We start from the raw sequence: 25,218 nt of genomic DNA on the forward strand, positions 1-25,218 counted from the left end.
TCCCCTGAGCAGCTGCCATTGCTTGTTTTAAAGCAGAATAATCCTGTGTAGCTCCTCAGAATGGATCACTGGAAACGTTTGGATTCTGTGATGTTAACAACCCATCCCAAGATGACACATGTAATCCTTTGGCTTTAAAACAAAAGCAAATGGAACCACATAGGGGACGTTCTCCTTCAGGTCTTGTCATCCTCTGGAAACACAGTCCAGGAAACGTTTTACCCACTTCTGCATTGCAACCATCTCTACAGTGAAGTGAAGCAGCAGATTAACATCCCATAGAAGCATCCTGGTATGACTTTGAGGACAAAACATTGCTATAATGTTTTCAACGGGGGAGGTAGGAGGGAACAAGAACTGCACAAGTACTCAGCTCTAGAGCTGTCCCTGAAGCAATAGTTCAAGATTAGCTCACATGAACTGCTGGAGCAGCTGAGCTTTCTGGGGTCAGAGGAGGAAATTTCAGTCCTTAAGCACTTTTGCTTATGTGAGTCAGATGCTCTTGGAGCAATCTATGTACACACATGCATTTTTACATGCATCCCCTTACCCATATATTGATTAACAGCAGCTCACTCTGTCCTTTCTTCAGTTCCTTAATGCTGACACCGTGACTGCAATTCAGCTCTGAGGAGAGGAGGAAGCTCTAACAAAGCAGGGGGAATCGATACATTACAACTACAATTCTCTGCTCAATAATTACACAGAATTTACACTGCTGAGTAGGCTCCCTCCATTGATTTTTACAAAAATATTTACTGCAGCAGGAACACAGGTGTAAGGCTAAATTTTGAGGCTCTGCCTTTTCAATGCACTGATTTCAAAATAATAACCAATTTCATACTGTACAATGCTTTAATACTTTCACTCACAGACATACCTCCACACAGACAGGCACCTGTACCTACAGTGTTCTTTCCCCCTCTCTATTTCTCTTTCTTTGTTCAAAAAAACCCAAAGGATTCCCAGTCCAATTGCTCATAAATCCTGCTCTCAGCTACTTGCTGCAGACTTTGCGAAAAAAACACATTCCAGTTTGGCAACTCTTAAGTATTTATCACAGTCTCAGTAAGAAATGAGTCATGTTACAGAAAGTTTTGAGTCCAAAAAGAAAGGAGAAGCATCCCTGGAATCAAGTCAACCAGCTCCACCCCACGACACAATAGCGGGGCTGTCAAGATCACCAGACAAGTATACTGCTTTAATATCTCAGTGCCAAGTTATTATAAAGCTAGACAATACTTAGGCTGTAAATTACACTATCATGGGGAAAAAAAACCCCAAAACAAAACAAACCAACTCTATCCCGATATCAAAAAACCTCTCATGAGTGTGTTCTGCAAAACTGGAAGGGGAATTGAGAAGGGAAGAAAACACCATGATGTCACTGCCTAACTCTGAAGCAAACCTGTATTTTGTATCAGATGTGACTGTCTGGCCATCCAGCCTTAGAAATAATAGAAAATAACAGGACGAGGAAAGAGACACAAGATAAGACAAGGAAATTAGAAATATCAAATGGAAATATGGAAGGAGAGAGCCACTGGATTGGGAATTTAAGATGAAAACAAGAGATGACTGAATTGCATGGAAAAGGTGAACAAAAACCAACTACTCTCTCAGGGCTTGTGGGTACCCAGGCAAAAGATGTAAAAGCGATCTGAAAAGAAGAATTTAATTTGTGGAACTCGTTGCTGCAAGATGTTGCAAGGCCTAAAATATGTCAGCTTAAAGTCAGGTTAGGTAATTTGGAAAGTATAGACTCACTAAACACAGCAATGGTCCAGATGCAGCCTCCAAACCAAACCACTGAATAGTCAGAAGCTGTTTATAAATACCCAGGAGAGGATCATTCTCACCTTGTGTTGCTTCTTCCACACTTGAACATTTGTTACCAGTTACAATGCGAGACAGGGTGCAGGCCAAGAGGGACTCTGGCCACAGCTGTTCCAAAGTTTAATGTGGCATAGAAATCCCTGAACTACTGCCAATACAAATGGCATGAATGTGTATGCGAAGAGAAGGGCAATTCAGCAGCACCGTAGAAAGATGGACACAAACTCCCTCCAATTTCAAGGAAAAAAATCGCCATCTAATTACTTCCCTGCTGTTGATGCTGTCCAGAGGGAAAATGCAAGATGGACCATGAATCCAAGATTGCTTTTCCACAAAACACCAGTGTACAGCAGCTCCTATGGACTCTTAACAAAAGAAACTGCCCTTTCTCTAAAATGAGAAAGTAAAGTGTAAGCCTTCGACCCAAGAGCAGAGGTCTGGATCCAAACTCATAAATCACACTGGCACACAGGAAAGAAAGGTAGCTATATGGCTTTCTGTATTTTCCTCTTAATTGCAATCTTTTGAATTTAATTTTCTAATTTTCTATATGATGTAAAGAAACTGTGTTTTAACTCCAGGAAAAAACAAAGGCAGAAGGTCAATACTGCATAAGAAGTCTCACTTCTCTTGGTTTTCCCTCCTGAGAATTCTGATGCTACTAACGTGCCATGAATTTCATAAGAATGACTCATTATCTAAGTAATAAAACATTATGCTCCCCCCCTTAAACTTCTCCAAGAGCAGGGAATTTTTAGGATCGTGATCAGGGTAACATATCGTGGAGGGCGCAGGGACCACAGCTGGACATGCAACGCTGGGTGCGGCGTACGCATCTTGGAAACCTCTTCCAGGCACTCTGCACAGCCATGCAATGATAAACGGCAGATTAGCATCTGACGTGCTAGAGGAGAGCTTGCTGTTGCCCACTGTAATTACAAGCAAAGCGGAAAGGCAGAAGCAATGCTTCCAGAAGTCAAGGGTTTGTTGAACAACATTTCTTGAGGTGGCAGTGGACCCCTTCAAAACCTCCTGCAAGCCCTTCTTAAGTTTTCCCTATGCTGGGGACATGCCAAAGCCACATAATAAGCTGCCACAGGAGCAGTGAAAGAATAGTAAGAGGAATAAAACCTGCACCCAGGCTACGGAGTAATAAATATTTATTGCCTTTCCTTTTTGCACATTGTGGAAACAGATGCAAAAAGAAGTTCAGTGACTTGTGGGAAGTGAGGCAAAATCAGCTCTTCTGCTGCTGCAAATGAGCAGAGTCAAAGGAACAGCTCCTATTTACCTTCTTAGTGGTGCAAAATATGTCGGTCCATCCAGGACAGACCTGAGATACTGTACTCTTCTCCTAACCTCTGACATCCCTACTCCACTCCACACATACCAGTTCCTCCTGTCCCACATGCTCAGCAGCCCTCCATGCTGGGAACAGCAGATCCCTCTGTGCCAGGCAAGACAATACACTGACAAGTGGCCCTCTGAAACATTAAGATGTATTCCACTTACTTGTCAGGTATTGCAAAGACATAGTAGCTGTTGCTACTTTGTCAGGAAGCCAAAATTTTAATAGCTTCTGTTGTCCAAGACCCAAACATCGGCTCCTTTTCTTCTCATGTGATGAGAACCTGTTTTTGTACCTTCACTCAACTCTTTTCAAGGAAGCCTGTTATATTCTCTCAAACCTCCTTCAACATAACCACAGACTAACAAAACCATTCTCTTGTCATGCTGCCAGAAGCATGCAAATACTACAAAAAGCCACATAGAAGCAACACAACTGCATTTTGTTTGTTGGCTTTTATATTTTTTCCCCAGATTAAAGGCAAGTCCCACCATCCAAAATACAGTTTTTTAAAAAAAAAAAAAAAAAGTAACTGCAATATATAGGGAAGAGGCTTAAGGCCAACTGGTGTCATGAAGTTTGAATCCAAGGGTCCCCAAATCAAGCTCGTCTCATAGTCAGTAACCTGGCTTCAAAAGAGATGGGTGGCAGTTTTAATTTCCATCCTTTCACGGTGGCTTTTTGTTGCTCTGTGTAGTCACTTTAAAATTACCAGTTCTACCTAATATCTCAAATGGCAGGTTCCTGCTGGCTCATACCTCACTGGGTGATACAGAGGCACAAATGGATCTTTCTAATTATTTAGCTGATGATGCATCAGGCAGGAAATGAATCTGACAAAGTCTTCCAGAGCAGCTCAGGCTTTGAGCACCCATTCATCAACAGGGTGGCAGAGCTCTTGCAAACCCCCACAAAACAGATGGGGTGAGGAAGAAGGGTCCTTTTTGTGAGTGGGCCACTCTGAACAGCCTCATTAAAAGTGAGCTGCGGACTGTAAATGGGGTGGAAAGGGTGAGGAAAGAGACCATCGGGGAGCAAGCACTTTTCTCCCAGGGCATAATGCTTCCTCAAAGCAAGAAAAGGTGGGGAGACAAGACAGGCTATATATAAATTGTACAAGTTGCATTTCTTTCCATAAATGAATGGCTGACGTGCATCACACATTGCCAGAGGCCATCAAAGAAGCATGTAATGTGAATCAGTTCAAGGAAAGAGAGAGAGAAACCTGGGGTAGGGGTTGGCGAGGCAGAAACCAAGAAGGTCTCTGGGCTGGAGAGGAGGAAAGGCTGAATACACTGGGAAGTGTGTTCTTACTTAAAAAGGTCTCCAGGTACACCGGTAACAGCAAGTGAGACAGGTCGGTGCAGTTTCACATGCTCACAAGAGGCCTCTGCAAACAGCAGCACCTGCCAGACAGTAGAAGATGCTGCTCTGTTTCCATGCACACTCTACCCACTGTTTCCTAATGCAGTTTGGTTTTTTTTTTCCTTCCTCCACATCTGAAACATCTCCAGTTGATTTAAAAAGCCACTTTCTTTTTGTGGAAACATGAAAGCTCTCCATTATTCAGCACTTATTCCACATGGATGAAGGTCACAGGCCTCCTTAAAGAGCTTTCCCACAGTGTGTAACATTAATAGCTGCACCAAGATTAAACTAATTTCATTTTCTGAGATCTTATTTTTGACACTGAACGAAGTGGGTGGGATGGGAGGGAACAGCAGCAGCAATTCCTTGCATGACTCTAGGGGAACTACACCTCAGGCCCCAGGACCAAACCCACAGACCATTTGTGCCCTCTCCTCCAGAGCGGGCAAAGGGCTCTAGGGTGAGCTGGTCCATACTGGTTAGCACCAAATTGCAAACTCCTGCTCTAGCACATGATCTTGAATACTTATAAATCACAGCCAGGGCCCTTCCATGAGGGACATTCCCAACACGTGAGCATGTTCGCAGAAGACTTCCAGGAAGCCTTAAAAACCCTTAGGAGCTTAATAAGGTGAATTACTAGGTAAAAAGGTACTTTAGTTATCAGAAAAAAACCTGCAAGTTTCAAACTGTGCCCTTAAAAGAGGGAAAAATGGGGGAAATGAGAATAAATTGCAGTGAATGGTATCAATTCCCTCTTCTCTCACTGGGAAAAGTCACCATTTCCACCATATTCCCAGTGTCAAGGGCTGGGTCCCAACAGCTGCATCTCTGCTGGAGATATGGGGATGGGGGGGCAGTGTGGGGAAGAAGAGGGAAAAAAAAAAAAGAAGAAAAAAAATAAATGCTGACCATCATACACCCCCCATACAGTTCTCATTGCAACAGTTACAGCATTCAGGGGCCTCTGTGAGCCCTCAAGCAGAAAGTTTAATAAACCTCTGAAGATATGACTGGTGCTCATTATGACAGATCCAGGCATACAGCTGGTCTCAGGATCAATTCTATCAGAGCAGCAGCCAAAGTTATGACCTGGGCTGAGGCTGAACCTCCACTTTATCTGAAGCTTGGCCCTAACAGGAGAACAGCTCAGAGGTCGGGAGCCCAAATTCCCCCATGGGCAGCCCTGACTCAGGGGTGCAGCACAGACGATGTGTCAGTGGTGCAGTGACAGCCACTTCAGCAGACTCCAAGGTTAATGGACACCGTTCTCACTGCAGCTGAGCACTACAAAGGGGTTCTTGCTCCCAGCTGTTCCTCGCCTCTCCCTGCCAGAGGTCACCTAGCAAAACCACCTAGTACAACCACCCCCAACCCCATTCTGCCAAAACAATCCATACATGCTTTAATCCTTCAAACACAATTGATCTTCTGAACCTGGATCTTTTTGACTGAACAGGCCATGGTGACCTACAAGCAGTTCTGCTGGGAGTCCCGGTGGGATGGGACATCCCCCATTTGTCACCCACAGAAAGAGTGGTTCTTCACCGCAGAAGAGAAACTGAGCCAGACCCTCAAACAGGAGCCCCCGTCCAGGAAGGCAATGATAAAGCCACCAAAGGGCTCTGAGGCTGAATGCAAACCCACTTGAGGTGGAAAAGGAGAGAGTCTGGCAGCAGGCAGTTGCAAAGGAAAAAAGACTGAGCCAGGGGAGCGTAAAAATTACGAGGAAGGGGTGGGATAAAGCAGTGTTATGACCTGCCTTTTTACTATGGGTAAAGAAAGGGTAGCAAGGAAAGATAACACCCATGCCCTGCTTTCTGCTGTCCTGACCTACCCCTGTTTAGGTCACCAGTATCAGATGGTATAAACAGCCCAAAGGAGATTTGCCATCATCATGTAGAAATCATATGCCATTTAGAAGCCCTGGAATTAAGTTGACTTTGCAATTCAACAACAAGCACAGAAGGAAAATAAATAAAAAGCCAGTGGGTTAAAAGTCAGGATCTCCCTCAGTGCTGGAAACACAGCTTGCATTTAGCTGTGCTGCACAGCTTGAAGACTGAAGCTTAAGCCATGATATTAAGGTTCATACGGCTGAGAAGATATTGGCATTTGGGCAGACGTCAGCAATTCTTTCAAGCGAGTTACAGATACCAAGGGCTGGAAAGTCAGAAGCATTTCTGCTGTGTAAAACGTGACATGCCAGGATATTTATTCTGTTGCAAATGATGCTCCATGTGAACCTTAAATACTGGGTTTCTTGCAGCTGAAGATTACGACACCCCATCCTATACACACATAGAGGTTTTTGTCCAGGTATACTGATGCTCCTGGCTTCTGCTCGCCCTAGCCTGTGGTTCCTCACAGAGCATTTGGGACTTGCAAAGCATCCAAAAGCCCTAACACCACGTGGCTCCAGGGAGAAAAATGATAGGAAAATGCTTCTACATTAGCCATAATAAGGCTTGTGAGCACAGGCTGGGTAATGAGTGCATTTTACTAGCACTGAATAGAAATCAGAGGCAACGTACAACCACATATTGCCTGTTAAATGATCAGCTCGTTTTCAGCAAGTTTTTTCATCCTATGCACCCTGTGGAAAGGGCTTCTTGCTTCTCTGAAGGGCATGTGGACGAAGCAGGACGGGAGAAGGGCAGCCCGGGACACGCTGCCCACTGCAGAGCTCCCAGTAGGAGTGCTGCCAGTTCCCACGGCCGGCGAGACTGCTGCCTGCAGCAGCTTTGCTTTAAAGACCTGGGCAAGCTGTGACCCTGGAGGCCAGAGCTGCCCAACTGAGGTTCCTTTTAACCTCACTGAAAATAACAGGCTTTTTAGCTGCTGGCCAAATATTAAATGTCACTTTCATGCTAATTTTCAGGCTTGGACACAAGCATTTGTTTTTCAGAGAATGCTCCAGAAAGCCTCTGCCTTCTGCACAGATGGCTACAGCCAAGATCTAGAAAACAATCCACCAGAAATGATGAAAGTTGATTTCACTCCTTATGAAATTATTATATCTGTGATTTTGCTGAATATAAAAGGTTGCAGTTAAAACTTGGAAAAACTAAAGCAGAAGACGGCTTTCATAAAAAAAAATATTGCCAGTACTTCCGCTACACAAAAAGCCTATTAAAGGCATTCCTCTATTCAGAAATTAATATTCAAGTTAAGCATTTGACTTGTTGCATTCATTTTTTGCAAGGGTTGTTTTATTGGGTTTGGGTTTTCTCTTCCTTAAATAAACTCTCTCCAATTTGCTGCTAGAAAACCCTGAAACAGTGGAAAGAAAAGGGAGCCAGAGTATCCTGTTGAGGGTTAGATCATGTCCAGCTGCATAAGAAATACAGAAAAACAAGAGGGAGGAAGTCAGCCAATGGGATTTTGGGCCCATGGGATATCACAAGTCCAGAAAACACTTTTTGCCTCCTTGCCACAACTCCAGATGCCACAAAGGGCAGAAGATAAAGGCACAGCTCCTGCCCCATGTGCTCAGGCTGGGCGTGCAAGGACACACTTGCTAATATATCCACTGCACATTAAACTCCACATCACCCTTGAAATGGGCCAGGACCATAAGGCACTGATGAACCTTCATTTATTAATAACTTTTTTCCTCCCTAGAGAGATGACATTAAAAATAATAATAAAAAAATTTAATTTCCCTTGAAGTAACTTGGGAAATGATCATTCTGATTTAACCTTGGGCATTCTTAGTTGTTTTTTTTTTCCCAATAGTCTACAACTTCCCCTAAATGGAGCAGTAAACTAGTTGTCTGTAAATGGAGATTTACTTGGTCACCAGTTGTATGTGACTGGGATTAGACCATCATCATTTTTAGAGCATCATGGGTGTATGCACAGCGCTGCACGAATGAAGAGCTACACCAGACAAATAACAGGTCGCCCATCCAAAAGGGCTTACATTAATTACGTTAATCCAGTAGAGACAGAGGAGTGTGATTAAACAGTCTCTACTGCCTGGGATTTGGCTGTTATCCAGCAGTAATCCTGCACAATCTGTGTTTGAAGTGTGTGTGTAAGGGGGATACTGTAACCACCTACCTCCAACATCAAAGCCAGAGACTTGGGTAGATGATGGCATCCTTAGATGCAGGAGCAGTTCCTGGAGAGCAGCATCTCCAGGGATGAGCCCTGAGTCCCTCAGCTCAGCTCCTGCAGAGCAGCCAGTCTCTCACCGACTACTGGGAACCCAAGGACCCTGGGGACTTGAAGTTAGGTAGTAACTTTAATTAAACCCCAAAAGCCTCTTTAAGGAAGAGTAGAAGTAGACACAAGAAACACAAACTCGGTGCTAAACCATAACACTAAGCTGTTTCCTATGTGCCTGATACAGGACAAAGTCTCTTTCAGAGGGGAGGAAGATTCAGCCACACTGACCCTCCATGCAGACACTTGAGGTTAGATTTGGGGTCCCTCTCCAGGAGAGAGGAAACTCTGTACAGGAGGCAGCTCATCCTCCTGCTGCACATAGGAGTCTATTGAATGACAACAATTTAAGTGTCACCTTTGAATCTCCCTTTTCTTCAGCCATAATACAACAGTTATGAGCACAACTGGCTGAAAAAGGATATTGATTCACATGCAGCAACATAGCCTAGGGCATCAATGAAGTCACAACCCACAGTTCCTATCAAACCATGTTTGTGACCAGCAGAAAAGGAGAAAACCCTTTAGGCAACTGAAACCACTTTGTGCTACATAGGCAGGTTGCAACTAAGAAGCCTTTAACCTGGGTTGGAGGCAATAAGCCTCAATGGTCAACACTGGACCTTATGCTCCTCTTCCACTACCTTCCCGTGGAAGGCCAGAGGTTACGAAGAACAGAAGGTGCAGACCCTGCAAAACTGGGCCTGTGACTGCTTTGTGCCACTTCCAGCTCCACCCCAGCGATGCCTACCAAGCATACTCAGCATCCCCAGAGGCACAGAGGGTAGGTAGCACGTGGAGTGATGCAGCAGGCTGCGGCCATGACTCTGCTCCTGCACTTTCAGCACAGCAAAAGGTTATCTCTGCTTCTGGCCCAGGTGACAGCAGACACTCGCCACTGCTGCGAGGACCCTGCTGATAGACTATCCACCTGCTGTAACCAGAGCCCAGCTTATTTATTTGCTCTGCCTCTGGCAGGCTGTCCCCATCCAGAGGAATCTCCCAGGGAAAGGGAGCAACAGCCCTGAGTCACTGCTAACAGACACGGGGAGCTCTGCCTACCCACTGAGCAACTTTTACCAGCCCATTCGGTCCCAAACATCACCTTTGGCAAGCAGACAGCAGTTCTGTGCTACCTAGCACAGCTCCAGAGAGAAGCTGTCAGGAAAAACAATGAATCAATTGCTGAACTTCAACTCGTGACACTGCTAGCGTGGACTCCACCACGCAGCAGCTGGATCCAGCACTGACGGCTGTGAAGGGTCAGGACCAGAGGCACAGCTTCTGGGATGTGAAATGGGAAACGCCCACTCCTAAACATCAAATCCCACTTCTACACTCACAGCTGCCAATGAAGCAGCTGAACCTAAAGGGATCCATTTAAACAAATCCCATTCCTCTCTCTGACATCCCTCTCAGAGGAAGAGTCTCCAGGATATTGTGGAAGAACCAAGACCCTCTCATAACAAAGGCTGAGGTCCCAACTCTCCTTTTCCCTGCTTTGCACAACAGGAAATAACAAGCAAAAAGGCAGGTCTGAGAAATGCTCTGTTGCCAAGTCCCCTGGACAGAAAACCAAGGTAGTAACTTCAACATATACATTTGAAGAAGATGGTAGGAACATGACTGAAAGCTATTTCTAAATTCTCAGTCTCATCTGCCAACTGAGATGCTACACACAGCAAGTCATTTCTCTGTCTCAGCATGGTAAGACAATGCGAAGAAAAGCTCCTCGGGCAGGAATCAAAGAGTCAATGCTTGGGAAGTGCTGATCACCGCTACAGAAGTTTGGTTTGCAATGTGTTCTTTCATACTATGGTAGAAAACTCCACTCATACAAGCAGGGAAGAAAATGAAAGTATAACCACCCTATCACCAGTTTTGTGGTGGATAAACACACTGCAAACTGTTAAAAACCCCAGACTTGTGGGTTTGCTGTACCTGCCATTCCCAGAACCTCAACTCAGACAGAGGTGCTTTTTGATGAGCTGCTAACAGCTAGTTTGTTCAAGGTTAGCATTTTGTTTGAAAAGCTCAACATCCCCAGCATGAAAAGCAACAATGTTTTCCTTGGGTCAGCAAAACAGGGCAAATGCAGCTTTTATTTTTCACCCTAACCCTAGATGGGGGAGGAATGGCTCATGCTCAGAGGTGCAAGTACTCTCAGCCACATGGCTGGGAATGAGTTTTGCTCTGTAGCTGTATAACATCATCCAAGTCACAGTTGGAGGTTTTCCAGTTAATAAAACGGCCATATGGGGCATTAAAAAACAAACCCAAAAACCAAAACCATTTCCTTCCTTTGCCACCTCCAGTGTCAAAAATCCCTCCAAAAAATGCCAGCCAAAAAGTAAAACAGCGGTCAGCGGTACTCCTGAAATTCAAGAGTGTCTTTTTTTCTTACGAGCTTTTTACTCAATGCAAGTGTTACCAGCACCTTTGATCAGTGTGTTCTGGGCAGAAGACAAGTAAGGATGGGTTGGAGGCAGCAATTAGCATCTTCAGTAAACACTAGGATCTCTTTGGTAACAAGGCTCCTAGCACACTCGCTTCCCCTCCTGACACCACCCACACCCACCATCAAAACACACTGTTTATTCACAAAACAAGCTTGTTTTGCAAGAAAATGGAGACCACGTGTGTCCCGTGGTCTAGGAGGCAGCACACAGCAATGCCCTTGAGAATCACCCAACAATTGTGATCCAGAAAGGCAACATTTAGCCCAGATTCTATTTAGACACCTAATTCCCATGGTTATCGATTAAAATAAAGAGCCTGAATTTTAATAGAAATTAAAGAGCCTTTTGATGTGAGGATCCAGACTTCTGTAGACTTAATGGAGATGGCCCATACCATGTTTCTCCTATACCAGCTCAGCTCCCATCTGAACTCTAGTTGCTTCAAAACCTGCCGCCACCCAGCCTTAATATGCTGCTGCTCACCTCTACCTCCCCACTAGCTCCACCTCCCCACTTCACCTTACTTTTGCCAACATCCTTATTCTTGCCTTTGCTGAACACAGCCTTCGCTCATCAAGATTTCCCAAATCCTTACCCCAGCCTAAGTCACCTCCAACAGCTCCCTAGTGCACTGTAGATTCAATTTCAAATTGCCTTCCTGGGCTGCAATAAGCAGCAAGGACTTTCTCGAGCATATCCTATCCAATGCTACACCTCCTTGCTTGTCTCCTCCTCCGTCTGCTCCTCCAGCTCAGCTCTTGAATTTACTACCCCTCCAGGGCTAATAAAGCCCAAACTTGCTGATTTTAAGGCACAGAGTAAGTCTCATCTGTTTACTCAGAGCTGGAATATCACAGGACAGCGAGTCTAATTTATTCAGTAAGCTTCGCTCAAGCTGCTTAGTCTCCACATTACCACAGTTTTGGGGGGCGCAGAATGTGAGACAAACTCAAGGAGCTACACATGGGAGCATTTTATACAGTAACACTGGAGAGCAGCACAGCTTCATTTTCACTTCTCTTGTTTATCTGAATTTTTCACTTCAGCAGGTCTTTTTATGCATCAGCAAAACCCATTTAAGACTACATTTTTCACTTAATGGGATGGCCTGCCCTAATCTTTGCCAGCTGCACAAACCTGTGCTTTATCCCCCCTGCTCCAGTGCACTTTCTTACCAGCCCAAGGAGCTACCGGAGCACTCCTATCAGTGGGATGTGCCAAGGCCAGGGTGATGGCATGACTACCATCTCCGGCAGCAACAAGATTTTTGACAGGCAGCTACCATATCTTCAGTCCAGGAGAACAGTTTTGTTCCCCCTTCACCACCTTCACAGCCTTAAAGCCCAAATCCTAAGCATCCAAACACGAAAGTAACAGACTTGGGAAGAAAAAATGTGCAACCTAACTAGGTGATAAGAAAAGCCACAGTGCAGTAAAACATCTTTACACAGGGGGCTGTGGAATTCACTGCCATTTCTATTGTGCAGACCATAAACATAAGCAAGCTTCAAAAGTGACTGGACAAGCCCAGGTGCACATCGCTGTGCTGGTGGCTCCTGGAAGCGGGTTGTGGAGCAGTGTGGAGTCTGACTGTCCTCAACCTGCTTCTTGCACCTCACTGACCACTACTCAAAGACAGTGTTGGACTCCGTTTAATCATCCAACTCTTAAGAGACAAATTAAACGTAGTTTGCAGAGATGGAGAAGGCTAGTGCTAGCAGACAAGAAGCCAGGACCATTTACCCCTCTGACACTGAAAAGGAAGGAATGTCTGCACCCATGGAAGATACATTGTTTTGCAACAATGCAGTGAAATGTTTTCAGTCTCAGAGCAATTGCAAGGCACTGGTGTCAGAATTCCTGGGGTCTATTCTCACCCTCTTGCTAACTTGTTTTATAACCCTGGAGACTTTGCTGGAGTAAGAGTATTTGTTTAACCCATGCTTAACTTGAGTTTTGCTACTACTTACAAATCAAGTACCTCCAGAATGCTAAGCCCTAATGAGGTGTGGTATTCAATTACAGAAGAGACCGGGTTCCCATTTGATACATAATTCTCACAAACACAGGAAGGGAAGCAAGGTTTGGAGAGACAAGAAGTGTATTTCACCAGATCAAGTGACTGCTGGGAAACAAAAAGTAAATCCTGAAGTATAAGTTGTCACACTGGTCTGAGCAAGATTCACCAAGCATGAACATGTGTGTTTTCCAGCTGTCTCAGCTGATCAAATAGAAGGTGTTATCTCTCCCTACAAACGTTTTACCCTCTGGCACCTGTGGAAAACTCTGCACAGCTTACAGAGAACTACTGCAAATAGTTTGGTTTCCTACAATGCTGCTTCTTGCAGTCTACAAACACAGCATGCTTGTCTAGCAGCAGTACCAGAACAGCATGCTTTTACAAAGGACATAAATGAAGATATGCATTGATATAAAACAAAAGTGCAGTAAAACATCTTTACACTTGCATTGCAGGAATGTGAGTTTTTATGTAAAATGCGGAGGGGGAGTATTGACACCCTCCCCCCGCCCCCCCAATGAGTGCCCCAAATGAACAGAAAGCTGAGGCGACCCACAGCTGAGGACAGTAATGTCCTCACCACCCCTCTCTGTCCCCCCAGCACAGAGTTTATAACTCTGCAGAGGGAAAGCTTTCTCTAACAAGTGTTCTTTTGATGATCAGTCTGATTGAATTAGGACATCCATATGTTGTTAGCTGATGGCTAACAAGATACAGGTGGTCTTTCATCACAAGGGTAATTGGTCTCCACAGCAATGACTAATACAGCAAAGTTGTCCCGGTTGTCTTTTTTTTCCTCCCCTAATATTATTTCTTTCCAACTCTAATAAGCAGTATCACTGTCTTGTACAAACAGTTACAGCTGGAATGGTTTGTCCAACACTGAGGATAGGAATGTACAGAAAACCACAGTGAAAAAGCGAGGTAAGCAGAGGGAGACAGTGAGGAAAGAAGTGGTGCATGGTGTATCTTGCTCTTCTACCTGTTTGAACTCCTGAATTTCTGCTATTGCTTTGATCTGCTGCCTTTGGCCAGATCCTGCACCTTGTAACAGAGGCAGTCTTGTTTAGCTGCAGCAAAGTGCTCTGAGGTATTAAGTTAAAGAGCAACGTGACATGTTGTTAACATCCATTGGAGAACCTATTTAAATCCTCATGTTAATTGGTTAATAAAGGGCCAAATTTGGATAGCATCCTCCAGACAAAATCCCTATTACTGAAATCAAAAGGGGACTTAGTGAGACCAGGCCTCCCTCTAAGGAAAAGCCAAATACCTCATTAGCAGCACAGTTAATGAAATGGCTGTACCTTGGCCAAAAGAAATCTGAAAAAAGACTCTCCAAGTGCTTTCAAAAGACCAAAGTTCGAAAGAGCAATTTAGAGACCAAACCCCAAATGTTGAGAAGGCAAAGCCAGAAGGATTTGTCCAAAGCCAAGGGGAACGCTCCTAGCTGAGTAACCCCAGACGAACCAGGCACAGGCCTTCTGCAGCCCTTCTCCGGCAGCATGGGCACTGCCAGCCTCCTCTTCCCCACGCCTGACCGCGTGGCCTGCAGCGTGCAGCACTCGCGTGGCCTGCGGCGCGCCCCAGCCATGCTCTGCATGCACTCAGCTGCCAGGGCTGCAGTGGCAGCGGTTGGAGGGCATCTACCTGCACTGCAAAAAGCTCACCCCTTCCCAGAGTCCATAGCCCTGCAGACTGGGTTTTGTGTGGGCAGCGTGGAGGCAAAAAGAGGTCAAAAAGCCTCAGGTTTACTCCCAGGGTGAACCAAACCCTATACGTGAAAGGGGAACATCATTTTTGCCCTGTACCTTTTTCTGACAGACCTTCAGAGATGCAGCTCATGGCCAATTTCATCTTTCTCAAGCTCAGTTTAGGTCCTTGACTCAGCATTTTCCTTGTGGCAGCAGAGCTGGTTCGGAAGACGCGCGTGACTGACGGCTGTGAAGTGACAGGTTAGTCGGTGGGGAAACACCTCGGCACCACCGCAGCAGCGGCTCTTCCACCAGCAGTTCCAAAATAAGCAGGCAGATCTTCAGCAGGTTAAATCCCAGCACCAGGCCCCTGGTGACAAGTATGCCAGATGCAAGGTTTCAGTCTGTCACCGAGCCCTGCATACACTACCTTTCCCAGGAAGGGCTCCCACTCCACTGGCTCTTCTTATGGCTTACAAGGTGACCAAGAAGCACATCAAGGAATTTTATGTCTGTTTTGCAAGGTACCCACCACTTGGGGCCACACTTTTTCCTCCCAGCTAGTCCACCAGGGGTAATCAGACAGTTGCAAGTTATTGAGACCACGCCGATGTCTCCACAGCCGCTCTGCCTCGGGCATCACAAAACAGGTACTATTGGGCTGTCCCACGCCTTTGATTCATGTCACAGCTGCTCCTCTGGTGTTAACGCCATTAGTCTTTAATTACTTCGGTTCATACGCTGAACCTGTCACGTTGGTCAGGCACCTGTTGGATGTCTCATGCCAGTTACACACACAGCCTTGAGGGAAGTCTCATCCAGGGCCTGACCTGCCATCACTCTGTCGATGTCCCTCGCAGCCTCTGGAAAAAGCTCTCCCTGCCCTGTTCCCCACAGCCCTGAAGGAGCTCTGCCCTTCCAGCTGCTGCGCTGGGGAGCGACCTGCGCAGAGCTGCCAAGGCATGGCACAGCAGTCACGATAAAAACGCAGCTTAACAGCAGCTTTGGCAGCTGAGCACTGCCAGGCCCCATGTGTCAACAGACCCGTACGTTTGTGCTGTGGCACTGCTCGGGACTTTGCAAACCCAAACACTTTTAGGACGTTACTCAAATAGCACCTAGCTGGCACCCAAAAGGTGTGAATGTCAGCAGGCCCGGCACCCAGCTCAAACCTGCAGCAGCCTCTCCAAAGGGGGGGAAAAAAAAAAAAAAAAAAAAAAAAAAAAAAAAAAGTCAAGCGCCTCACCCAGCAAGAGAAGAGGCAGTCGTGAAAGAGTGAAAGCAGAAGCTTTTGTGAAAGAGTTTTGCTTTCTCCTATACACTCATACGAACACCTCGTCCTGCAGATAGCCGCAGGTGGGCAGGTATACAGCCAGGCCAGGCAGCTTTCCCTGCAGCTCACAACATGGCAGACATCAAGAGCAGCAGCGAGAGGGGTCTGAAGGCCTGCTGGCATTGGGCAGGATGTGTGTGTCAGGCTATACAATAAAGCAGCAACTATTTGCAACTTTAAGGCAGTGATTATCTTTTAACACTACTTCTGGTCACTGCCCTTTGTTGCAAGGTTACAGTGGCACAGCAAAATTCATGAAAGCCGCCTCTTGCTCACTTGGCTGAGGATGAGTAGGATAATAATTTCTGACAAGTCCTAAAATATCCTCCATACCAAATTCTTTGTTTGGGTAGGAGGAGAGGACAACACAAGCCTCAGTATTGGGCAACAAGACTTTTGCCACTGCTTTGAGGCCAGTGCCCTGATTCGTGCTGGCAAAGGGGCAGATCCTATGCCTTGTCCCACAATGGGAAGGCACATGCTAAACACAGCTCCAAGTGTCCTCAGTGCCAGCCTGTAAACTGGGACCAAAACATCTGGAGGCTTCTTATGTGCAACGAGTTGGGGAGTCTCAGTCAAACTCCCAGGAGAAGGGCCAAGACTGACGGCACACACCAGAGCTCACTGCCGCTTGCGCCATCGAGGAGGTACAATACAGCCTTTAGCTCTTGACATGGGCAACTCGGCACCTTCCAATCTATTTAATTAATTTTATGAACCTTAGGACTAATATGTACTGTCCTCTGCATATCTGCCATTTAAATGACAAGGGCACTGCTTTAAAGAGGCTGCCCCAGGAATGATGTACCTCACTAGGCTCTCCCAGGTGATGACTGTTTTAAATACACTACAGAAAGAAACCAACATGCTCAAAAAATGAAGTGATTTTTACAAGACACCAGAGTCATCAAATCCCAATTAAGCCAAAAATCAGCTGCAAAGTACACAGAGAGCACAGAGTAACATGGTAACAGCTCCCACCCTCAGTATGCTCTCACACAAAGTCATTTGTGTTGGACTCAAGCTTTATTTACTCACCTCATAACAAAAAAGCTATTAGCAGAAGGTTAAGGTAACGAGCAATTGCTGTAAAATAATGGAGCCCATAGCAGTTACGACTTTGTGCATACATATATTTAATTGAATAAATACATCCATTCAGCTACTGCCTATCACAACTCAGCCTTCCTGCCTGCAGTGGGGAAGGTTATTCCCATTAATGGATTATTGTTACTGCTCTAATACACCCTACACACTTGTTTACGTTTCCATTTAATTTTCCAGGATATTACCACTGGCACTGTAAAAGGGGACATGTGTAACTGAGCCAGCCCCGCTGACACACAGCAAATGAGAACACAGATCTTTCCCCAAAGGGGAGTAATTACAAAAGGCTGCAGGTTATCAATGGATCAGTGGGTTAGGCCAACACAGTTAATACCGGTATATCCGCATGAAGCCATGCGATTTAATCTGATCACAGTTAGTCCACAGGGAAGACAACCCAGTGAATCTGATGCAAAGACACCTTTCAATAATGAGCAGGCATCAACAGCACTCATGCTGGCAACAGCACTCCTTTTAGTTTAGCGTTAATACTGTGTCTTTCTCAACCCCTTGGAAACTGTGGCAGAAAGGAAAGGCTCTCCAAATCACCCACAGGAGGATGCTTTTACCAAACAAAACAATTACAAAATTCCATCAAGTCTTCAGGCTAAAAATATTACATACCTATAAAATCGCATATACCAGCAAGGAGAAAAGCAATTCTCTGGACCAAGTGCTCATGCTCTGCAAGCGCGTGTGCCCACACGGAGGTGGACAAACTCACCAAGCAGCTCGCGGGTATTAAGCGGGCACACAGAGGAAATACAACAGATAAGAAGTCAGCTAAGATCCACTACAAAAGACCTAGTAGAAACAGGCTTTAAAAGAAAAAGAGTTAAGGAAAGCACAAGGCTGGCAGAGCCTTAAGTGAGTGAGCTCAGAGAAGCATGTTCCAGCAAGAAGGGCTAATGTGAATAAAGTACCTGTGTTGTTTGCAGACCACACAAGGAAGGAATACAGCTAGGTGGGAAAGGCTGTGAGGAGTAGAAGGATAAGCAGAGCTGTACAGACCTCTCAAGTGGGTCCTAAAGACCTTCCAATCAATATGCATCAATGGAGGGCCTTAAAAAGGCTGGTGATGTGACTTGTATGCTATAAACAAAAAATTATTCTGCTTGCTATGGTTTAGGCATGTAGGTTCAAACACACACTTCAAGACATTTTGGAGAAATTCAGAAAGGGCAAGACTGAGCAACATGCATTCGTTGTCCACACAAAAGACTTTTCAGCAGTTAGAGGCAAAACTAGCAAGCAGCTATTGGAAACCTAAGTGAATTTCTTGACGGGAGGGGGATTCACAGAATGAAAAAAATACAGAATTGGGAAGGGACAGAAGCAATGCCCATCTCAACACATTTTTGTGGGTACCCACTAACTTCACACAGAACCTATCATGCTGTAGATATCATGCTATGTAAAGAAAAGAATAGATTTCCAGCCTGAAAGCCAAACATCTGTAAAATTTGCTCTTTCAGTTCCAAAATATTCACTTTTCTCAGAATTACGTGGTGTCCCCCAGGAAACAGAATTCCAAAAGCTTCAAGAAAAGGGAGACATTTACTATTATGAAAGATGCTGTCACTGACTGCCCATTCTATAGTCCTTCAAATACAGTAAGTTACATACAAGAATACTCATTAGGCAATGGGAGTACATCCTGCGAAGGGCTGGGGTTTTCAACTCCAATTTTTATGGCTTTTTCTTTAATGGCGTTGAACACATTATCCCTTTTTTTTAATAAAATCAGAAACCCCATTTCCTTTTTAAATTATTTTGTTTTAGTATTTATTGTTAAAACCTAATGTACATAATATCACATACCTCATGAAGTTCATGTGAGCCTCATGAAGTTCAACAAGGCCAAGTGCAAGGTCCTGCACATGGGTCAGGGCAATCCAAAGCACAGATACAGCCTGGGCGATGAGTGGATTAACAGCAGCCCTGAGGAGAGGGACTTGGGGGTATTAGTGGAAGAAAAAATAAACATGAGCCAGCAATGTGTGCATTTGCAGCCCAGAAAGCCAGTCACATTCTGGGCTGCATCAAAAGAAGTGTGGCCAGCAGGTCGAGGGAGGTGATTGTCCCCCTCTACTCTGCTCTCGTGGGACCCCACCTGGAGTACTGCGTTCTGCTCTGGGTCCCCCAACATAAGAAAGACATGGAACTGCTTGAGAGGGTCCAGAGGAGGGTCAGGAAGATGATCAGAGGGCTGGAGCACCTCTCCTATGAGGACAGGCTGAGAGAGTCGGGGTTGTTCAGCCTGGAGAAGAGAAGGCTCTGGGGAGACCTTATAGCAGCCTGCCAGTACCTAAAGGGGGGCTGCAGGGAAGATGGGGAGGGACTCTTTATCAGGGAGTGTAGTGATAGGACAAGGGGTAATGGCTTTAAACTGAAAGAGGGTAGATTTAGATTAGATATTAGGAAGAAGTTCTTTACTGTGAGGGTGGTGAGGCAGTGGAACAGGTTGCCCAGAGAAGTTGTGGATGCCTGTCATGGTTTAACCCCAGCCAGCAACTAAGCACCATGCAGCTGCTCACTCACTCCCTCCCCACCCAGTGGGATAGGGGAGAAAATCAGGAAAAAAGTAAAACTCATGGGTTGAGATAAGAATGGTTTAATAGAACAGACAAGAATCAACTAATAAACACTAATAAAATGACAACAGCACTAATAAAAGGATTGGAATGTACAAATGATGTGCAGTGCAATTGTTCACCACCCACCGATCAACACCCAGTTAGTCCCTGAGCAGCAATCCCCTGCCCCCACTTCCCCCAGTTTATCTACTAGATGTGACATCCCATGGTATGGAATACCCTGTTGGCCAGTTTGGGTCAGCTGCCCTGGCCGTGTCCTGTGCCAACTTCTTGTGCCCCTCCAGCTTTCTCACCGGCTGGGCATGGGAAGCTGAAAAATCCTTGACTTTAGACTAAACACTAGTTAGCAACAACTGAAAACATCAGTATTATCAACATTCTTCGCATACTGAACTCAAAACATAGCACTGTACCAGCTACTAGGAAGACAATTAACTCTATCCCAGCTGAAACCAGGACAATGCCCCATCCCTGGAAGTGTTCAAGGCCAGGCTGGATGGGGCTTTGAGCAACCTGGTCTAGTGGAAGGTGTCCCTGCCCATGGCAGGGGGTTGGAACTGGATGATCTTTAAGGTCCCTTCCAACCCAAACCATTCTACGATCCTATGAAGACACACAGGAGATGAATGGTTTCAAAACTCACAGCAGCTGCTTAGCTTACCAACATGAGCTTCCTAACAGAAACCCAAGTACTATTTCTTCATATTGCCACACACAAAATGTTGACTCAAACTCTGATGATTTCAGCATCTTATGCTGATAACTTGCTATTAACTCACCGCCACAGATACTAACTCTCAGATTTAATTCTTGTCAGTCGAGAAAATGCTTCTGCTTCTTCAAAACACAATGGCTGCTGTCATTTTGACTGACGTAAGCTACCATAAGTGATTTTTCAAATGGACAAATTTATCCCTGGAGACAGCAAGATTCCAACTAGGGCATGTTTGTCTTCCTCTGCGACAAATGTGGAGCTGGTGCTTAAAGCAAGCAAGAAAGCACCAGAAGCAAGAGTGAGCATTTCTCTATGACTGTCATCACAAAACAAAAAGTGCTTCCACACATTCCATGTAAAATAACCCGACACCTCTGCAAAGGTCAAAGTCAGCAGTGACAATGCAGAGTCTTGTCCCCCTTACCGGGTTAGTCCCATCTGGGCAGATGTGGACAGAGAACACCATCCTGTCAAGTTCTCCTCTTACACCCAGGGTGACAGCTGGAACAACCATAAGATAAACCAAAATACATGAAGAAAAGGCCAGACAGAAGCCTGGGAGATGAGACAGAAGAAAGCAGCTAAACAGACAGGTCCAGCAGTGCTGAGTTTTCTATTTTTTCCTTTCCTCCACTCTGCCATGAAGCAGGCCAAGAACAGCTCTATGCCCCTGAGCACACTGTGCTCAGGCACACCCTTGCACTACCAATAACTCAGGAGCGCTCATCACTCCTCATCACTTACTCCCTTGACTCAAGACTTGCCCCTTTCTGGGATTTCCTTAAAGTAATTCTTCCCATTACAGCAGTTTCTGCAAGTCAGCAAGGAGTCTGAGTTATGGGTTCTGAATGTGTGGGGTATGTGTCTATGAAGTTAAACAGTGAGACAGCTTCAACAAACTTAAATAGCGTTAAAGATCAACACAGCATTCTTCTGAATGAGCCACACAATCTGGCAGTGCTCCCTCTAACATCAATATCAATTTCCTCCATCAACAGGAGACAGAATAATAGCAACTTCCTCTATATAATGCAGCCCTTAATTGTGCCAGATCAAATACTGGCTCCCAGAGGCTATTCATTCTGCTCTATAGGTAACCATGTCCTAGACAAGATGCAACAACTTTTCTCTGCAAATGTTAAATGCTACAGGAAGCCCAGAAGGTGCGTATGGAGACTGCTAATAACATTAATCTCCCACATCACTGCACTGGCTCTAACTGAACACGCAAACCACTGCTGAGAGCAACATGGGTGCTCCAGTGACCAGAAAACACTTGCAAGCTCTTGCTCATCCGAGAGGCAGCAAATCCATACAACCACTGTCAGATCTGGCTGTCTGTGTCCCCCCCCGTATCAGCTCCATGACTCCTCTGATCCCCCTCCTAATGACAAAGTTTTCATTGATTTCAACAGAACTCAGCAAGACCTAGCAGAAAACGAACTAAAGAGGGAAATGTCAAGTGAGTCATTAGCGGGTAGAGAAAGAAACTGTGTAGTAAGTAGTCTTCAACATCCTTTTCCTCCTTAAAAATAAATGATGCCACAAATTGAGGGAATTCTTTGACATTAGTGAAGCTGCAGCAATAACAAGCCTTGCACAGTCTGCAGGAGTGAGGAATTCCTCCACTCAAAGGGGTTACTTATGGCCAGATGCCAATAAATACACAGGTAAAATTAATCTGCTTGTTTGGAAACCTCTAGATGGGAGTTCAGATCTTAAATACAAGAGCAGACCCAAACAGAGAGAAGCAAGCAAACCAGCAGCAAACCAGAAGATTTTTTCCTAACTTCAAACAGCTAAGAAAATTCCTTTATTTTTTCATCTTTTGGCTGTTATTGCCAACATTACGACCTTTGTGTTGAGCAGACGCTCGGATGCTGAAATGGGAGGAGAACATATTTCCCATCATTAGCAGGAGCAGGCATGGTCCCACTATCTTTCTAACTCTGTTACAGCACAAATGTGTTTTCTTTTGAACATCCTTTGGTGCATACTTCCATGCATGCATCTTTTTGATTTGATTTGCCCTCAGCTACCACAACACAGCCCTCTTTGCTAGGGCTGGTTACTACAGCAACAGAATCTGTTTGAGTTTGGTAGCAACACATTGCAGCCATCAAAAAATCTGCTATTAGCTCAAGAAACATGAAACTACATGTCAGCAGCCCATGCCACAAAGATAACTTTCTGTAATACCTCACCCCTGTCTCTCTAATTATGAAACTCTATGAATCTTCACTTCCTTAGCAGAGCACAAGCCTGAGCAACCTCTGCCTTCAAAGGATGCACAATAGAGGTGCACTGCCCACCATCTCCTGTGTGCCTGTCACTGCAGAGAAACCACGAGCCAGATTTGACAGACTTCATGGCCAGAAATATTATATTCCACAGATGCTATTACTTGAACTAGCAGTTAAAGCCAAAGTTTCACTTTAAATTCCATATGGTATCACATCTGCATTCTTCTGCACACACGTATTAGTACTAATACAAAAAGAAGAATGGTTGGGGGCAGGGGGGAACACGTGGGACAACACGTTCTTGGGTTTGGGGGGTTTTTGTTCTGTTTTTTTGAAACTAGAGGAGTCTTCCTGTATTGTCATTTCACTGCAAAGAGACAGTATTAGATATTATATTAAGTTACTCCACTGAACTCTTGTACAACTCAGAAAGAAGGAAGACAACTCTCAGTGCACAGAGTTATTTCTATCTAATTCACTGCCTTAGGACACAAGAGGGTTTTTATTGCAGCAGGTGGACAATTACTAGCACTTAGTTGTTAGGTGAGAGATTGCTGCTTCCCGCCCCCCACAGCTACCATACAGCCCAAATGCAGCATATACGTACTCGATGTTAGCAATATACTAAAGACAGCAGGAACTGGTCAATCTGATCATTTCTTAGTCACAGCCAGCCATGACAGAAAGTTCAGCCAGACTCTTACTGCTGTTATTAATTAGTTTCTATCCTGAGAGAACAACCTATGCCAGATTTGCTCCTAATTTAAGCTGAAGGAACCTACCCAAAAATGTTTTATCCCGTCACACACAGTGTAGCCCCTATTGAGTGAGCGTGCTATTATGAGAAAGCAAACTGATATAAATATAGCACAGTGACAGTATGCAGTCTGTAGTTATTTCCTCTGCAAAACAGAAGAATGAAGTGGGTAAGCTGCTCAGCCAGCTTTCTGCTAAGGCCACTGAAAATTGCATTGATGACATCAACAAAATTAATCAGTTAAAGACAAATCTGAGCAAATAATTCTCAAAAAAACATTTTAAACTGAGGAATTTGACCTCTTCTCAAGTATTCACAAACCTGAGAAGACACGTACATTTCCACCAGCTGCTTCTCCATTTATATTCATTCACAGAATAGATTTTTTGCTGTAATTTTTTCCTGTTAGCTTTTATTTTTACTAGCCAAATTGATTGCAGCTTGATACAAGAATTAATCATTCCATATCTGAAAACCTACTTGTGATGGATAGGCTGGGATGGGGCAGATACTAAAAAACTTCATTGTTGGTATGGCTGATTGGTTGCGCACATATGCATGCACTCTTCTGCAACCCATAATTCATACACAGAAATTCAGATTATGATTTTCATAGCTAAAGCCAGTAAAGCAAACAACCCCAAAATGCTCGGGTTTTTTTTAAACTCTGCAGTAGAAGGGAACATGGTTAGAAGCATATGTCTGAAGGAAAAATAATGAAGCAGCATATAGTAAGCAGAAATCATTTTCTGGCAGTATTTTCCCAGCTACAGTTGAACTGCCAACTTTAAAGAAGTTATTTTAGCATACAAGATGAATGTATCTCAGGAACAAAAAGAATCACTCTTCCTAATCCTCCTCTCATGCACCCTCCTCAATCCTGTTCTCAGACATGAAGCATTGCTTTAAAAGTGCCCATGGAACAGACCGAAAGAAGTTGCTGCTTCTCTATATAGTTATTTATAATAGATAATCTTAGAATCACTCTTAATTCCAGCTCATCATTTATGGTGTTGGCAAAGTTGCTCCAGTGAATTTAGTCTCATTATTCACCTTCGGGCTGTACAGTATCTTGTATTTTATATATCATCCTGCTTTATCCAGCACTTACAGAACCAAGTGAAGCTGAATAATGATCCAAGGACAAAGCTAAATGCTGAAATACTATGCTCTTATGGCCAGTTACAGGAAAACATGGACAGACTTTGAATATGCAGAAGAACCTCTTTAAGTAAAGTAGCAATACAACCAGGAATGCCATAGCATGCTATATAGTCAGTCTTTCCAGCAGGCCTCTTCGCTATCCCAAGACACTGAACACCATTCAGAAAGTCAGCAGGACTGTTCAGCTTTGCTGTCTATGGTCATACCCCAGCTGCACTCAGCTATGCTTGGGAACTTGATAAAAAGGTCTTCGCAAAAAAATAACCAACCCCAAAACAAACGGTAATGGGATCATCCATTCAGTTGAAAGTCACGTCAAGACAGGGATGATGGGACAAGTGCACAGAGTTTTGATTACTAGAAGCTATACTAACAAATGCAGAAGGATCGCATTAATGGCAGCACAC

The 25,218-nt window shown here is 44.7% G+C and overlaps 1 protein-coding gene across 1 annotated transcript in view; it reads right to left on the bottom strand.

Annotated features, from left to right (window-relative positions):
- SLCO3A1 (solute carrier organic anion transporter family member 3A1) overlaps nt 1-25,218 on the bottom strand; it is a 154,170-nt gene that overhangs the window by 99,763 nt on the left and 29,189 nt on the right. The window lies entirely within an intron of this gene.

The sequence above is a fragment of the Buteo buteo genome, chromosome 13 (assembly GCF_964188355.1).
Source record: "Buteo buteo chromosome 13, bButBut1.hap1.1, whole genome shotgun sequence".
Taxonomy (NCBI): Eukaryota; Metazoa; Chordata; class Aves; order Accipitriformes; family Accipitridae; genus Buteo; species Buteo buteo.